Source organism: Cervus canadensis, chromosome 17, assembly GCF_019320065.1.
Source record: "Cervus canadensis isolate Bull #8, Minnesota chromosome 17, ASM1932006v1, whole genome shotgun sequence".
Lineage (NCBI taxonomy): Eukaryota > Metazoa > Chordata > Mammalia > Artiodactyla > Cervidae > Cervus > Cervus canadensis.
Window position 1 is genome coordinate 57254840 of NC_057402.1, and position 17686 is coordinate 57272525.

A 17686-nucleotide genomic window follows, 5' to 3' on the forward strand; every position below is an offset into this window, starting at 1 on the left:
TTTATGATAACCTAGAGTAGTGGGATAGGAGGGGTGGGAGGCTTTTACATATATATGTATATATATACATATATATGTAACTATGGCCAGTTCTCATTTTTGTGCAGCAGGAACCAATACAAAACTGAAAACAATTACCCTCCAATTAAAACATAAAAAACCCATATGATCATCTCAACAGAAACAGGAAAAGCTTTTGTCAAATGTTACCTTATTATACTATAAAGTATTTAATTTGGTAATATTTTTGAGATGCAATGCACATAACCTCTTAAATTGTTCAATTCAGTGTTTTTTTTAGCATATTCACAAAGTTTGTAATCATTACCATGATCATTTATGGAACACATTCATCATCTCGAAATATAAACCTCATACACTTTAACTATCCCCTCTCTGCTAATCACCAATACTAGCAGTCCTTGGCAACCACTGTTCTGGTTTCTGTCTCCATAGATTAGCCTATTATTACACTCTGTTGGATTTGGCTTGCTAATATTGTTTTGAGCACTTCTGAATCTGTATTCATAATAGATAACTATTGTGTGGTGTTATTTTTTATTATGATTATGTCTTCATCTCTTTTGATATCTGGGCAATACTGGCCATATCAAAATAATATTGGCCATATAAAATTTATTTTTCAAATGTTTGGTAAACATTCAACTGTGAGACCATATCAGCTTGGACTTTTGGTTGTTGCTGGTAAGTTTTTTGTTCCTAATTAAAACCTTTCACTTGTTATATGACTATTCGGGTTCTATATATATATATTTTTCTGAATTCAGCTTTGTTAGTTTTTGTTTTTCCAGGAATTTGTACATTTATCCTGTTTTTTATTTTCATATGGTTTTTACTGTCCCTGTAGTATTAGTAGAGTCAAAAAGAGTATCTGCTCTTTTCTCTTTCTTTGCATTGAATCTTCACTTATTTTCTCTGTCAACATAATGAAATCTTTGTCATTTTGTTGATCTCTTCAAATGATCAATTTTTGGTTTTATTGATTTTTATATTGTTTTTCTATTTTCTATTTCATTAATTTTTGCTCTAATCTTTTTGTTTTCTTTTGGACATAGGCTTCATTTTTTAAAAATTAATTTAAGTTGAAGGGTTATTGATCTCTTAATGTAGACCTTTCTAGCTATAAAAATCCCTTAAGCATTATTTTTACTGAAACTCATAAGTTTTGGCATGTTGTGTCTTTAATTTCATTAAAAGTAATTTATAGTTTCTCGTTTCTTTTTTGGCATGTTAGTTATTTAGGAGTGTGCTGTTTTAATTTTCACATTTATGAGTTTCCTCCACTTCTTTCTATTATTGACTTAAATTTAATTCCACTTTGGTTATAAGGTCATAAACATTTATTTTTTTGGAACTAAATACATATTAATAGAAAACAAAATACAAAAAACTCTCTTCAGGAAACAGAATTATTTAATCCAACAAATCAGAAGTTGCTTCATCTTCAGAGTGCAGTTTTTGATGCGGGTGTTCACACTTAAGATATGTTTCACAGACTGTTCATTAAACTGCTATTGCAAAGCAGGTGGTAGAAGGGACCATCTCAGGAGAAAAAGACATTGGAAAAGCCACACCTCAGAATCATCTGGAAATTCAACACTTTCTATGTTACCACTTTTCACTTCCAATTACTTTCATTTCTTTACCACAATCTGCCCTTTCAGGGGACAGAACTGTTAATAGAGGTGCAATCCCCAAAATAATCTCTTTCCCATCATGGATGCAAGAGCCCAAGACTTCCTCCGTGAAATCCACATATCCATTTCCAGAAACGCCAGCTGGAATGATCCGTCTGTCACCCAGAAGTTTCTCCTTTCTCCCAACAGACTGTGCAACCAAGTTCTCTGAATCCCCTGAACCTCAAAATTCCAAGTGTCACAGCCAGTGCCAGGAGAAAAACCTGAAAGATGAGAGCTGAGAAGACTCACTGCCAGTGCTAGGTTTCTTCTTCTCAACAATAAAAAATCCCAGTTCTCTGCAATCACACAAAAGGAAAGACATTTGCCAGCACGACTCTACCCATTTCCTAATTCCCACCCCCGCATTCTTACCCTAATAAGAGTCCCTTCCACTCAGTGACCCTGCAGCACTGCTCCTACGGAGGGCGCCCAGGAAACATCCTCCTGCCTAGTGCAGCCCCAGTGAAGCAAGGCCGCCTTGGTGCCAGAGACTGGAAAGAGCCACAGGAGGACACAGCGGTAACTCTGTGATTCCAGATTTCATGTTCATTCCCATCACCACCCTTCCTCCCCCTGTCCTTCCACACTGGGGAAGGACTGAGAAGAGGGTGGTGGGCTCAGGAGATCTGTGGGTCTTTCACGGTCAGGCAGTGATTCTTTCCGTCTGTCCTAAGACTTGCAGTCTTGTGCCCTTTGCACGCACCAGCCCATGACATCAAATATACAAATCAAGGTTCCTCATTTTCTTGTGTGATTCCGGTCACCAGCAGGAGGTTGCAGGCCATGAACTGCACGCTCAGCACTTTGCTCATCTGGCGGGTGAAGACGCCCAGGAGCTCTCTGGATGAGCCGTCTGCAGGCGTGCAGCTGTGCGTGCCCTTGATGTCCCAGACACGCACTGAGTTGTCCATGGATGCTGACGCGATCAGGCTGCTGTCCGGGCTGAAGGTGAGGCTGGTGATGCTGTCCGTGTGGCCCTGCAGCTCTTTGTAGAGGGTCCCGGACGCCAGGTCCCACAGCTTCAGCCGCTGGTCCTCCCCCCCGGACACTAGGTACTTACCGTTGGGGGAAAAGGCCAGGGAGCGCACGGGGCCATGGTGGCCGGTGAAGAGCCTCACCAAGTTCCCCTGCTGGGTGCTCCACAGCCGCACCGTTTTGTCTGTCGAGCCCGTGGCTAAGTAGTTTGAATTGGGGTGGAACCTGACGCAGTCCACGTCCGCCACGTGCCCGGCGTAGATTCTCAGCGGATACGCCTGATCAAATGACCAGAGGCGGGCCGTGCGGTCGTGGCACCCGCTGGCGAAGTACAGGCTGTGCGGGCTGATGTCCAGGTCCCACACGGGGTAGGCGTGGCCCTGGTACCGCACGGTATTGGTGAAGCTGCCCAGGTCCCAGTACCTGATGGACGTGTCTTCAGAGCAGGAGAGCAGCGCAGAGCTGTCCGGGAGGAACCTGGTGCCGTACACTGGCCCGCAGTGTCCCCGCAGGACTTTCATCTCCAGACCTGCGCTGTCATCCTCGTCCTCCTCCGGGACATCACGAGCCAAGTGGATGTGAGACACGTCGACTTGACGTGGTTCGGAGTTTAACTTCTTGGAACGCGGACTCCACACTTTTATACAGGAGTTGTCGAATCCCGCGGCAAGCAGCCTCCTGTCCGGGGAGACCTCCGCCGCGTTCAGCAGCTGCTCCGTGTTGTAGAAAGCGTAGAGGCAGATGGTGGTGAGGGACGGGGGGCCATCCCGAACGCGCTTGATGCTTTCCTGCAAGGCCTCCAGCGCCTCCTCGTTCTGCAGAACGGATCTCGGCATGTCAGGGGGCTCTAGGCTGCTGCCCTCGCCACCGGAGGAGACACCGCTGGCACAGAGCTGATAGTCCATCCTCTCGGCGGGCCGCACATCCAGGTATGACACGTCAGGCGAGGACTCTGCCAGGGGTGGACTCTGTCAGGCGTGGACTCTGTCAGGCGTGGTGTCGTTCCTCTGGAGGAAGCTGCGAAAAGAGTTGCACCTTGTCTTCCGGTCGACGGATCACGTACTTGTCGTCGAGGAAGGCACGTAGCCGGAAGTTACGCGTAAACAGGATATCCTGCCTGGTCCGCGTGGTCCGCAGCTGCTCGATGACGTCATCGGCACCGGCTTCCTCACTTCACGGCTGTGCTGGGAGTCAGAGTCGGTGAGAAAATTCCACAGCCTTCGTAACTGTACTTCCTATTGCTGGGTCTCTCCCTGGCAAGAGGCTACAGACATTGTGAAGTCACAGCCAGATTCTGATTGGGCTGCGAGGCTGGCTGCCATCTCCTGGGCGTTCTGCAACCGGCGCAGGCCCTGCTTCAGCCGGCAGGGCACATCCTTGGCTGCCGACGTTTGAGGTAACGGGACGCAGCCGTCTGGATCTGCTCCGTGAACACTCGTGTCATGACTGAACATCCCAGGCGGTTTCTGCTTCCCCCACCGCCACTGCCGCCACCACCAGGGTTTCGCGATGCCCCATGCCCCTCAGCCCCCGCGGGGTTTCCGGGGCAGCCGAGAGATGACTGACTGACGTGACTGGCTGACTCGGAGCCACCTTGGGCTGAGCCAGGCCCTCACAGACATTTATAGTCTTTCAGTTCTATTAAATATATTGAACTTTGTTCTGTGGCCTATCCTGGAGAATTCTCTTTGTGCACTTGAAAAGAGTATATATTCTACTGTTTTAAGTGTTCTATAGAGCTCTGTTAGGTCAATTTAGTTTACAGTGCTTTGAAGCCTTATATTTCCTATTTATCATCTTACTGTGATGTTTCTCTGTATCTTTGTGTTTATCCTACTTAGAGTTCTTTAAGCTTCATGGACGTGTGGATTAAAATTTTTCATCAGGTTTAGACATTTCAATTATTATTTCTTTAAATATTTTTCCCCTCATTTTCTATTCATTTTTGTTACAGTCTTTGTTTTAAAGAAAGTCTGTTTTGTTTGATATGAGTATTGCTACCCAATTTTCCATTTCCCTGGAATGTATTTTTCCATCCCATCATTCTCACACTTTTTATTTGTGTCTTTAAATCATGTGAGTCATGTGTAGGCAGTATTTAGATAGGTCTTCTTTTTCTGGCCATTCAGCTACCTTGTGTCTTTTGATTGGTGCATTTAGTCTATTTATATTTAAATAGGTCTGTACTTATTGTAACATTGCTAATTGTTTTGCGTACATTGGTGAGCCTACTGATTTTCCACATTTCTCTGCACCTTTTTATTTTTCATTTTTTTCTATTACTCAGATTTCATAAGCTCTATTGATTTATTTTCAAGTTCACTAATTCTTTCTTCTGCCAATTGAAATCTTCTAGTAGATCCCTCTAAGGAATGTTTCTTCTGGTTGTATTTTTCAGCTCCAAATTGCTATAGTTTTTACATTATTTCTGTGCTGTGCTGTGCTTAGTCTCCCAGTTGTGCCCTACTCTTTTCGATCCCATGGACTATAGCCCTCCAGACACTTCTATCCATGGGCATTCTCCAGGCAAGAATACCTAACTGGGTTGCCATGCCCTCCTTCAGGGGATCTTACTAACCCGGGGATCGAACCCAGGTCTCCTGCATTGCATACAGATTCTTTTACTGTCTGAGCCACCCGGGAAGCCCAAGATACTGGAATGGGTAGCCTATCACTTCTCCAGGTCATCTTCCCAACCCAGGAATCAAACCATGGTCTTCTGCGTTGCAGGCGGATTCTTTACCAGCTGAGCTACCAGGGAAGCCCACATTATTTCTATTTCTGTATTAATATTTTCCTTTGCTGCAATATTATCATCACATCTTTTTTACTTCTTTTAGCATCATTCTTTTTAGTTTGTGAGATATATTTATAATGGCCATATTGAAATTTTTGTCTGTTACAGCTGACATCTGGTTGATCTCACAGAGTATCTATTTTTCCATTGTTTAGTTGCTTTTTTCTGTGTACATGTCAGAACTTCCTATTTATTTGCATGATATACCTATAACTACATGTGTACCTATCTATATACATCTCATATTGATAAAATTGCTCTAGTATAACATTGACACAGTTTCTACATTTTTTAATATCCAGTCCCCCCAAATATATATATCAAATGTGTATGTGTGTGTGTGTATGTATATATATATAAACTTCCCAGGTGGTAATGAACCCTCCTGCCAATGCAGGAGACATAAGAGTTGCGAATTCAGTCCCTGGGTTGGGAAGATCCCCTGGAGAAGGGCATGGCAACCCTCTCCATTATTTTTGCCTGGAGAATCCCATGGACAGAGAAGCCTGGTGGGCTACAGTCCATGGGGTCACACAGAGTTGGGCACACTGATTGAAGCAACTTAGCACATATATATTTATAAATGTATATGTGTGTGTGTGTACATTTGATATATATTTTGGGGGGACTGGATATGAAAAAAGGTAGCGATTGTGTCAATGTTCTACTGTAGAAATTTTATCAACTTATATTTAATGTTGTAGAAACTTTGGATATTCCCCTTTCTACTCTGTTTTTGCTATTTGTTCCTTACTTTTTTTTAGTGATTAGCAAGATTATTTAGCAAAGTTTGTTTCACCCCCATAATGTGAGCTGCTGTTATTGCCACATGAAGGTGAAGTCTTCATGAGCACTGTCATCCTGGGATGATGATTTTTGTTTGTTTGTTGTAATAACATCTAGCTGTTAAGCTCCACTAATTTCTGGCTTATTTCTCCATCATTAACAATGACCTGAGGCATACATTTCTTACAGAGTGATCCAATGAAATTCATGCTCCTTTACAAGGACAGTTTTTAAGGTCTTCATTCAAAATTGTTTTGGTCTCTTTCCCTGATTTTTTAATTTTATTTTTCTGGAAAATTAGTCAAATAATAGTACACCTTATATTTCTAAGTAATCTACCAGTTTCCTTTTAATTACTTTTCATCATACTTTCCATTGTTTTGAAAATTCCCTTGGGTTCAGTTCCCCACACTCTGTTTCAATTAAGTCAGTTTCTTGGGAAGAGATTCAGAGCTTTCTGTTTTATGGACTGCATTTACCCTGAGGCAAAATATCTGAGTTAGGGCTCTGAAGTTGGGGGTGGGGACAAAGATATATTTCTCTCTGAGAGATAACTCATTATAAAGTAGGCATTCAACTGGGGATGAAGGATCAGGTTATAACCTCTTGTTTCTCCACTTGCTTCTTAAAAAGCAGGACAAGCAAACTGAAGTATGGTTGATCGGGGCCCCAGTATTCTTCACTTAAAATAGAGCCTCCATCCCACGAGGAGAGACTGGACTTAAGAACTGACTCCTGACTGAATTTCCATGGAACATAATGTCTGCAACAGGTAACTGAAGCATGATTAGAAATGTTAATGTCCTCTCCTGGAAAGATACTGTAGCCCTTTAACTGAGAGCTGTTGAAAAGAAATCCTTCCACATGCACGGATCTGGAGTGGAATTTCCAAAGCACTGAGCTGGCTGGCCATGGTTCAAATGCCCCAGACTCACTTAAAACATTTTAGTTTTAGTAGACTTTCTCAGTTAAATGTATTTTCATTTTCTGTATATCTTTAGGGTCATTTTCTGAGAGTCTAAATTGACATTGTTATAATTTTCACTAGTTTTATTTAGGAGTTGGTCTGTGTTACTCCTTATGGCACTATAATAGAAGTTCATCTATCAGGGCTTTTTAAAATTGGTCTCCTGAGGTATCTTGGAGACCTTGTGGAAGATAGAAGGCTCTTACTCTGGTTTTTACTTCAGAAGATCCAACAAAACCTAGGACTTCAATTGAGCCCAGTTATGTATGGGCTTCAGTAGCTTGTTTGTTTTAGGGAAGTTGGAAGTGAAAGGAGAGGAGATCATGTTTATGTCACAAAGTTTCAGAATCTTGCTCCCCTTTTTTCTCTGAAATAGCTTCACTGTGTAGAAGAACAAAATACCCAACAGATTATTAATGTAAGCAAACTTTTCCAAAAATATTTAGTTTGTTCTATTAAAATTGGTACCATGGTAAGGAGTAAAATCCAACTCATTATCTTCAGACCCTATGTCTAATTCTATGAGAATCCTTTGTGGTACACATACTCTACTTGAATAATTTCATGCCTTTTTCTTTTTGACCTTTGGCTGTAATAAACAAAGCAGTCACAAGATTCATAAATAAATGTAAGAAATATATAATGATTAAAATTTAAAATATATAATATAACCTTTCACAATAAAAATTAATATTTTGATAATTTGATCTCAAAATGTACTGATTAAATGCATCTTATATGTAAAAATACAGAAAAATCTAATATATGTCTGAAATGAAGATATTTGTAAGATGAACTCTAGATCATACACATTAATGCATCTTAGTGAATTCTTCAATACATTTAGTAATTGGATCTCTTTGTTAGCAAACGTTATAAGTGATATTTTCCATAATTGTTTGTAAAAACATTTACATTTGCTGTTTGAAGCAATCTTCATTATCTTTTTCTATGCAGATGAATTTAAAATAATTTTTGTGCATTCAAATTTTGTTCATCATCAGTTTCTTTTTTTATTTATTTATTTTTATTAGTTGGAGGCTAATTACTTTACAATGTTGTAGTGGTTTTTGCCATACATTGACATGAATCAGCCATGGATTTACATGTGTTCCCCATCCTGATCCCTCCTCCTGCCTCCCTCCCCATCCCATCCCTCTGGGTCTTCCCAGTGCACCAGCCCTGAGCACTTGTCTCATGCATCCAACCTGGGCTGGTGATCTGTTTCACCCTTGATAGTATACTTGTTTCAATGCTATTCTCTCAGAACATCCCACCCTCGCCTTCTCCCACAGAGTCCAAAAGTCTGTTCTGTACATCTGTGTCTCTTTTTCTGTTTTGCATATAGGGTTATCGTTACCATCTTTTAAAATTCCATATATATGCGTTAGTATACCATATTGGTGTTTGTCTTTCTGGCTTACTTCACTGTGTATAATGGGCTCCAGTTTCATCCATCTCATTAGAACTGATTCAAATGAATTCTTTTTAATGGCTGAGTAATATTTCATGGTGTATATGTACCACAGCTTCCTTATCCATTCGTCTGCTGATGGGCATCTAGGTTGCTTCTACGTCCTGGAAATTGTAAACAGAGCTGCGATGAACACTGTGGTGCTCGTGTCTCTTTTAGATCTGGTTTCCTCGGTGTGTATGCCCAGGAGTGGGATTGCTGGGTCATATGGCAGTTCTATTTCCAGTTTTTTAAGGAATCTCCACACTGTTCTCCATACTGGTTGTACTAGTTTGCATTCCCACCAACAGTGTAAGAGGGTTCCCTTTTCTCCACACCCTCTCCAGCATTTCTTGCTTGTAGACATCTGGATAGCAGCCATCCTGACTGGTGTATATTGGTACCTCATTGTGGGTTTGATTTGCATTTCTCTGATAATGAATGATGTTGAACATCTTTTCATGTGTTTGTGTATGTCTTCTTTGGAGAAATGTCTGTTTAGATCTTTGGCCCATTTTTTGATTGGGTCATTTACTTTTCTGGAATTGAGCTGCAGGAGTTGCTTGTGTATTTTTGAGATTAATCCTTTGTCTGTTGCTTCGTTTGCTATTTTCTCCCATTCTGAAGGCTGTCTTTTCACCTTGCTTAGAGTTTCCTTTGTTATGCAAAAGCTTTTCAGTTTAATTAGGTCCCATTTGTTTATTTTTGCTTGTATTTCCAATATTCTGGGAGGTGGGTCATAGAGGATCCTGCTGTGATTTATGTTGGAGAGTGTTTTGCCTATGTTCTCCTCTAGGAGTTTTATAGTCTCTGGTCTTACGTTTAGATCTTTAATCCATTTTGAGTTTATTTTTGTGTATGGTGTCAGAAAGTGTTCTAGTTTCATTCTTTTACAAGTGGTTGCCCAGTTTTCCAGCACCACTTGTTAAAGAGGTTGTCTTTTTTCCATTGTATATTCTTGCCTCCTTTGTCGAAGATAAGGTGTCCATAGGTACGTGGATTTATCTCTGGGCTTTCTATTTTGTTCCATTGATCTATATTTCTTTCTTTGTGCCAGTACCATACTGTCTTGATGACTGTGGCTTTGTAGTAGAGCCTGAAGTCAGGCAGGTTGATTCCTCCAGTTCCATTCTTCTTTCTCAAGATTGCTTTGGCTATTCGAGGTTTTTTGTATTTCCATACAAAATCATTAATCATTGATGCTGATGGTGTTTTTTCTTTCTGTCAAAAGTGTGGATTTTGTCAAGAACCTAACATAAATACTGACACTAGACAAATATGGACTGGTAAACATATGTGACTAGATGAGTAAAACTTTTAATTGAAGTTTTATTACTCTCTGGGCTATTGTGAATGTTTAAAATGTCTTACATATTTTGGTATTCCCAGGCACTAGACCATAGTAGGAATTTAGTAGACATTAAAACACACATTAATTGACCACTTCATAATTTATAACATGCCTCTACAGGTTTAACTTACCTGTGTAATTAATTGATATCACTTACAAAACAAATGCATTATCAGTGAAAGAACCTTTTGAAAAAACAAATAGTTTGTGTATATATATTTGTGTATATATAAAATTAGACAAACACTGCCCAGGTTTACATAATCCAGAAGTGAGCAGTGATTGATATGGTATGAATTTGTATATTTCTACATATATATTTTTTATCAAAATTCTTAAGAATAGACATAAAATAATATGTCATGACTGTATCACAAGTAGCAGTCATTTATTGTAGTCTCATTAAGTAGTTTTTAGTTCTCTATAATTAAGTAGTTTTCTCTATAAAAAACAGGTTTTAGTTTTCTCTATAACAATGTTGAGATAAACATTTATAGATATGTTTATATCTTGAATATTTCTTGATAAAAAGATCTTAGAAGTGGGATAAAATGTCATAGTATAAAACTTCTTTAGAACTACTAAGGGATATTGTCAAATTTCCGTAGCTCTTGAATGTATTTAGGATAGTGTTATATGTTTCTGGTTGCTTCAGAGAAAACAATTTGAACCAGAAGTTTGACATTTAGTAATGGAGAGTTCATTTTCCCTAAAAATGAAGAATTGAAAAATTAGAGTCATCTTAAAACAAAATGGTCTTCTTCAAGGTGTGAGTTTCAGTACTCTCATCTATATGCTTTACACTAATCGTGGTAAGTTTATCCTCCTGTTGCCCCCTCCCACTCCTGTACAACACCTTGCCTCTAGACCCCTGCTTGGTGCATGGGAAGCTATTGCTGCTGCTGCTATTACTAGCAATGATGTCTGTGAAGGGTCTGCTGTGTTAAGGCATTGCACTAAGAACTTCCCACATCTTGGTTCTACTTCAGGAAACTGTTCTGAACATACTCTTTTTCATCTCTCCGAGAGAGTCCATCTGTCTACCTCATGCTAAACATGACAGTGCCTAGGACCAGAGTCTCCATAAACTAAGAGTGTTGTTGGTATTGTTGATATCCACTGTTGGGTAATCGCCTCCTGCCTTATACTTTACCCCATCAATGGCATCAAATAGTATGAAATCTAGTAAATCTAACACATATCTCCACTCTGTGTTTTCTGCTATCTGAAAAACCCTGAATTTTTATTGCCGTTGTGTGGACACAGTGGTTATACATCATAATCCTTCTGAACCATTATTCAGTTGTTTGTATATATTTTGTTTTGCCTGTTAATATGTATGGACATAGTATGTATTTAAATCATTTTCTGTTGAGAATGTGTTTCCTTCTTGTGAGAGAACAGAGCAGTTTAATGGAATCTTCAAAGGATAAGTGGGTGTCTTGTGAAAGATGAAGGACTATTCAGTACTTTTGATGAGCAGAAGATAAAAAAATATTGGTACAAGTAGATTGGAGACATTTCTGACAATAATGTGAATACAGCGTTTCAGTTTGGGGAGAATTCATACGTAAAGATTTTATATTGGAGTTTGTTTTAATTGAGAATGTTGAGAGAGAGAGAATGGATGTGCTGGTAAGACTGAGAGAGTGTTTTGAAACTACTAAAGTATCAGATATCAGAGTTTAGGATGACTTAAGTCTCAATGCTGACTTAACAGAAATAGAGTGTAATTAACCTATCAAATTAACTCTTAGAGACATAATTAACTCTCTGGGAACTAACCAAATTCTATCAGGAGGTGATAGGGAAATTCACTATGAACGTTCTATGGCAGCTGAAAACCGGAAGAGAATCTTACTTATCTGAGATTCATGTAAAAACTGGGACCACATGGAGATGTTACTTAGACACTGGGGTCAGGAATAGAGAATTCAATGAGATTTCACTTTCTCTACAAGTTAGGCTCCCGAGGGAAGCTCAGCTTTGGCCAAAGGTAGAAAAGCCAGTCTTTTTATACTGTTCATGGGGTTCTCACAGTAAGTATAGTGGAGTGGTTTGCCATTCCCTCCTCCAGTGGACCACGTTTTGTCAGAAGTCTACCACTATGACCTGTCTGCCTTGGGTGGCCCTGCATGGCATGGCTCGTAGCTTCATTGAGTTATGCAGGCCCCTTCGCCTTGACAAGGCAGTGTAGCCATGAAATTAGAAGGCAGTTGTTTCTTGGCAGGAAAGCCATGACAAACTTAGACACTGTGTTAAAAACCAAAGACATCACTTTGCCAACAAAGGTCCGTATACTCCAGGCTGTGGTCTTCAGTAGTCATGTATGGATGTGAGAGCTAGACCATAAAGAAGGTAGAGCACCAAAGAATTCAGAACTCTGGCACTGAAGAAGACTCTTGAGCGTCCCTTGGACAGCAAGGAGATCAAACCAATCAGTCTTAAAGGATATCAATCCTGAGTATTCATTGGAAGGACTGATGCTGAAGCTGAAGCTCCAATACTTTGGCCACCTGATGTGAACAGCCGACTCATTGGAAAAGACCCTGATGCTGGGAAAGACTGAAGGTGGGAGGAGAAGAGGGAGATAGAGGATGAGATGGTTGGATGTCGTCACCAGTGGACGTGAACTTTGGCAAACTCCAGGAGATAGTGAGGGACAGGGAAGCCTGGTGTGCTACAGTCCATGGGGTCTTGAAGAGTTGGACACGACTTGGTGATTGAGCAAACAACAGATAAGCAAGCTCCTGATTGGGGGAGTCTGAGACAAAGACAGTTTATGAAGAAAATACATCTTGAACATAATATGCACAAGCAGTTTTGAAAATACTTGGATGAAATCATAAATTGTTAGTCTTGGGAATATGTATGTTTAGGATTGAGTTTTCCCAGTGAGGTAGATATGTCCCAGAGTTGTTAAGTGACAAGTCCAGAGTAACAAAGCTAGTGTCAAAAAACTGAAAGGGAGGTTTCAAGTTTCTTGAAAGTTCTTCACCTTGATGTTACAGTGTTAACTCTAATCTCTATTAGGACTGTCATTTGTCAGTCAGGGAATAAAAGACTCTCAGTCCACCAGATCATCCATATCGGTGTCCAGTCTTCTCTGCTGTGCCAGTAATGTCCAGGGTAAGTTTTATTCACTTTCTATGGCTACTGTAACAACTTACTGCCAACTGGGTAGCTAAGGAAACAGAGATTCCTTCTCTAACAGTTTTGGAGTCCACAGTCCAAAATTAGTATTACTGGGTTGAAATCAAGGTGTTGATGGGCTGGTTGTACCCCTTCTTGAGACTCTAGGGTATAATCATTGCGTCTCCCCATTTTTGGTGGCTTCTGGTATTCTTTGGCTTCTGGTCACATCACTCCAGTTTCTATCCCTATCTTCTCATTGCATTATGCTTTGTGTGTGTTCAAATATATCTGCCTTTCTCTTATAAAGACTCTTGAGATTGCGTTTAGGGCCAACCAGACAACTCAGAATAATCTCCCCCAAGTCAAGGTCTCATTCATGTCTGCTTTGTCTTTACCTTTCAAAATAATATCATAAGCATTAGGTCTTACTATCTCTGGGGGCCTTTATCAAACTCCTACATAAGTCATCACTGTATTCTGAACTTAGGTTAAACATGAAATGTCCACAGCCTACTTGAAAAGTAACAGCTTTTGCGCCTGAAGACTCTATGAATAATGTGAGGAGATTTAAGAGTCATTTTTACAGATAGTACTAAATCCAGGAGTGACTGCTTGTCCCTGGAGAATGAGTGTAAGTTGAAAGCACCAAGTTGAGCCCTGGGGCTCTTTAAGCTTAGGAGCCAAGGAGATGCGTAGGATTTTGAGAAGAGTGTTGAAAAGGTGAAACCCATAGACTAGGAGGAGAGCAGAAGAAAGGAGAGGTAAACTAAGTCAAATCAGCCATCAACTACGTGGATACGAAAATCACCAAGAGATAGAACATGAGTAGTATCAATGTAGCAGATAATGAATTAGCAAGGGGCAAAATCTTCGAGGAATGGGAGGAATCCTCAGGAGGAAGAAGGAGTTATCCTAACAGTATTCTCATTTGTTTCACTAAACATTTACTCAGTATGTGAAGTTAGTAAATTTTCCTTGTTAACGGTCATTCAGACATTGTCCCTCTTCTAATTGTTGACATGACAAGATCAAAATATCAAAATAGAACTGCTTGCTCTTCTCTTTGAGATACCCGATTAAGAAAATGAAATGCAAGTAGCAGATCATGGGGAAAGTATTCATAAAGCGTATATGTATAAAGGTCTTATATTCAGATTTTATAAAGAACACCACTCAATAAAAGGGACAGCAATCCAATAAAAATGAGATAAAAGAATAAAGCACATCAAAAGGTGCTCATGAAAACTAAAACCATATCATAATACATCTACTAAAATGGTGAGAGCTAAGAAAATGGACAGTACAAAATGCTGGTGAAGGTGTGGAGGAACTGAAATACCTTACATTTCTGATAAGAATGCAGAATACTACAGACACTTTAGAAAATAGTTTGACAGTTTCTTATAAAATTATATATTCATTTATATGTCCCCGCAGTTCTGCTGTTAGATATTACCTAGTAAAAGCATACATGCACACAAAGATCTACATGCAGAAACTTGCAGTTGCTTATTAATAAAAACCCCAAACTAGAGATAACTATCAACTTGTAAATGAACACAAAATTGTGGTACATCCATAAATTGGAATGGTACTTAGTAAAAAAGGGAACAAACTTGTGACATATGCAATAAAATATTAGGTAAATCTCAAAAGTAACATGCAATATGAGAGAAGACCAAAGGAAAAGGCTATGTATTGTATTATTCATTTTTGTGATGTGTGGTTGAGTTGTGTTTCCCAAAATCATTTTTGAAGTCCTAAGCCCCAGTAACTCTGAAGTGACCATATTTGGAGATAGGGATTTTTACAGAGATAGTCAAGTTGAATTAGGTCATCTGGATTATGGTGGGTCCTAATCCAATTACTAGTATACTTATTAAAAGGGGAAATCTGGAAACAGACACACATTCATAGAGGAAAGATTATGTGCAGACACAGGGAGTAGATGGCCATCTACACACCAAGGGAAGAGGCCTGCACCAGACTTACCTGTCATTGCTCTGAGAAGGAACCAACCCTGCTGATAGCTGTCACAGGCTTTTAGCGTCTAGGGCTTTGGGATAATAAATTTGTATTGTTTAAGTCACTGATTTTTTGATACTTTGTTACAGCAGACTTAGGAAACTAATACAGGTAACTTCTGGAAAAGGCAAAATTACAGAAACAGAAATCAGATGAATGGTTTCCTAAGAGGATGGAAGGAGGGGATTTATTGTAAGGGGGCATGAAGGAGCTTTTTCAGATAATTAACCTTTATTTATTGATGGTGGTCGTGGTGACATAAATATACATATCTATAAAACTCATTAAACTCTACATTTCAAAAGGATAAATCTTACTGTATGTAAATTACACCTTGATAAGCCTGACTTTAGCACAGTTTGCGGCCTTTCCTTTGTGACTCTGCTGCTGATCTTTATTTGAATCTATCATGATTATGGGTAGAGCTGCATAGCTGGAGAACAGAGGAGGGAAAATAGCTTCACATGGAGTGTGAGAGGCATAGTAGAGAGAAAAGGATGAAGTGAAAATAAGAGGTAGGGTGGAGGATAGATGAGAAATGGTGAGGCTGAGCACTAGAGGAGGATGGGATTTTTAAAGACAAAAAGTAAATCACAAAGAGTAACTTCAGGGAGGTAGACAGGTAAAGAGAATTGTTAGGAAGTATTACTGTACTCAGTTGAATGAACCCTTTTTCATTATTGTGCCCTCAAGGAAACTTAGTAAAAATATACATCTTTCTCAGAGTTTTTAGGGTCAGAAATAGTGTTTGTTTCATACCTAAGACTCTTCTGAGCAGAGCTTTAAAAGTAGAATCCCCTTTTGCTCAAGTGTCTTACCTGTTTATTTATTTACTTACTTTCCCCACAGAGCAGGGATCACAGAGATGGTGAACTTTAAAAGCATTTGCCTTCTCTTTTCCCTGTTCTTTGCCCCCAACTCAATTTCAAGTGCAACCTAATGGCTAACCATTGAATTTCAACTGAAATGCCCCTGCTTTTCCATTTTCTATAGTGATGGCTCAAGTTGAAAAACAGCATCTAGACTATATTAATCCCAATAAAATAAGCCCATGATGTCACTGAAATAATCTCTCTGTGTAAGTATTTGTATATAACCTTGTATGCGATGTGATGTGTGCATGCTCAGTTGTGTCCAACTCCTGTGACCCCATAGACTGTAGTCTGCCAGGCTCCTCTGTCCGTGGAATTTTCCAGGAAAGAATATTGGAGTGGGTTGCCATTTCCTACTCCAGGGAATCTTCCCGACCCAGGGATCAAATCCACATCTCTTGTGTCTCCTGTATTGGCAAGTGGATTCCTTACCATTGCACCACCTGGGAAACCCATAACCTTGTATATCTACGTATTACATTGTTTACAAGCATATGTTTTATGAGAAAGCAGTTCTAGGCAGTATTCCTAGTAAAATAGATCTAAAATTGAATTCTTTGATTTTTCCTGTATCTCAGGGTGTAAGAAATTATGTCTTTGATTCTGTATAATAATTAAGGCAAAGTTTTCTGAGTGACTAAAGGTATGTTTGCAGTCAACATTTTAAAGGATGTATATTCAATGATACCAAATTCCCATGTTGTTTCCTATTTATGAATATAATCAAATACTATTTACTGGGGAGAAACAAACATACTTTTCATATTTTATATGTATGAAGTCCATAGTTTATAAGAAAAGTCCATAGGAGAATTAAATAGTCATATCATCAAAGGAATAATGATTCATCCCAGAGAATACAGTGCTCAGATATTTTAGTCCACAGATGTGTTGACATTTTTTTTACTAAACAAGAACATCATGACATGTAAGAAAGAATACTTACCAGTGCAACTTCTTTAGGAGCTGCATCTAGGGGAGAAAAGCACAGATGTCTTTATTGGGCTCCAGTCTGAGTAGCTTCCCTAGAGGGGACCCTGGGGATGAGCATTAGTGGGCTAATGGCTGATATGGGCTTATTACCGAGCTCATTAGTGGTGGGTGACCTCACAAGGAGGGACATGGTATTGCGATTTCTCTGATTCTTAGATCTGTGTTGACTTCAGGGGGAAGGATGCGGGCTTCCAGATGCACACTCTCAGAATGAGCTGATCATGAGAACACTTCCACTAAACATGCCGTTAAACCAGCAGTTACCATATCATGAGAAAAGTCATCAGGCATTCCCAGCCAGAATAAGTTGAAGTCCAGAGAATCGGTTCATTCTGATTTAATTACTTCACTGGGTAAAACTGCTGTACCAATAACACAGAAGTTTTCCAAGTTGTGAATTTCAGTCGTGTGTTCATTGTGGAAAAAACAATGAAGTGATGAAGTTTTTTATTACTGCAATTTTACTTGTGAAAAGCGCTTGTCTGCTTTTAGCTCTGGCTGTTTCAGGTATAATTTTAAATATGTGCTGTATGAAGTGGTGGAAATTGACAAGTTGATTTGCTTTATCCTTTGCCATAAGTAGTTTGATTTCTGTGAGGTTGACCATAATGGTAGAAATTCTATAAAAATGA

The 17686-nt window shown here is 39.6% G+C and overlaps 1 pseudogene; it reads right to left on the bottom strand.

Moving 5' to 3' along the window:
- Window positions 1-1785: 1785 nt before the first annotated feature.
- On the bottom strand, window positions 1786-4119 carry LOC122455172 (annotated as a pseudogene).
- Window positions 4120-17686: the final 13567 nt, after the last annotated feature.